The sequence below is a fragment of the Carlito syrichta genome, unplaced genomic scaffold (assembly GCF_000164805.1).
Source record: "Carlito syrichta isolate Samal-C Ts95f unplaced genomic scaffold, Tarsius_syrichta-2.0.1 Scaffold311065, whole genome shotgun sequence".
In the NCBI taxonomy this organism is placed as follows: domain Eukaryota; kingdom Metazoa; phylum Chordata; class Mammalia; order Primates; family Tarsiidae; genus Carlito; species Carlito syrichta.
The window spans coordinates 270,814-272,080 of NW_007255161.1; positions in this window are offsets into that span (position 1 = coordinate 270,814).

Below are 1,267 nucleotides of genomic sequence, written 5' to 3' on the forward strand. Positions count from 1 at the left end.
CTGTAAAAGATTTGCATTTAGTTTACCTTCTCATAAATTTAAAGCAGCCGTTCCAGAGATATCAATGGAAGGTCCTGCCACAAGATATGAAAAACAGCCCTACCTTGTGCCAGAGGTTTGTAGATGAGCCTTGCAGGATATAAGAAACAAATATCCTAATCTTTATTTAATTCATTACATGGATGATATTTTATTGGCTCATGCAGATCGTGCTCACTTGCATAACATTTTGAATGAAACAGTAACAGCAATGGCTAATTGTGGTTTGAAAATTTCTCCTGAAGAAATTCAAACCAACCTGCCCTTTACTTATCTTGGCCAAGTGTTAAACACTCAAACTGTGAGTCATCAACCTCTACAATTAAGGAAGGTTCATTTGGTTACCTTAAATGATTTTCAGAAATTATTAGGAGATATTAATTGGCTGAGACCTTATTTACATGTCACTACTGCAGATTTAAAGCCTTTTTTTGATATACTGCAGGGGGATCCCTCCCCCATTTCTAAAAGAGTCTTAACACCCGAGGCAAAAGAGGCGTTAACTCTTGTGGAAAAGGCCATTGAGTCCCAAAGGGTGAAAAGGGTAAGTTATGATATACCATGGGAATTAATTGTGTTGGCTACTTCTCATAGCCCAACAGGGTGCTTGTGGCAGGAAGGACCTATGGAATGGCTATATTTACCAGTTTCTTCTAAAAAAGTTTCAGCATCTTACCTGTACTTGGTAGCTTTGCTAATAATCAAAGGAAGGCAGAGAAGCGTGGAATTGTTTGGAAAAGATGTGAATAATATCATCATCCCATATGACAAAACTCAGTTTCAAACTTTGTTGCAAACTAATGATGATTGGCAAGTGGATTTGATTGACTTTAGAGGACAAATTTTGTTTCATTTGCCTAGAAATCCACTGTTGCAGTTTGTGAAATGTAATCCTATAATTATTCCTTGTGCATGTTCCTTAGTCCCCCTCGAGGGAGCAGTATTGGTTTTTAGTGATGGCTCTTCTAATGGTAAAGCAGTGGCAGTAATTAATGACAAACCTCATGTTTTAAGTACTTCAGAGACTTCAGCACAAAAAACAGAATTAAGAGCTGTCTTATATGCCTTTACTGCTCTAAAAGACAAGAGATTTAACTTGTATACTGATTCTCATTATGTTCAAGGGCTGTTTCCTCATATTGAGACAGCAACTATTCCTGTTAGTAAAACCACAATTTTGGAATTGCTTATACAACTACAACAATTGATTCATGTTAGAAAAGAGCAA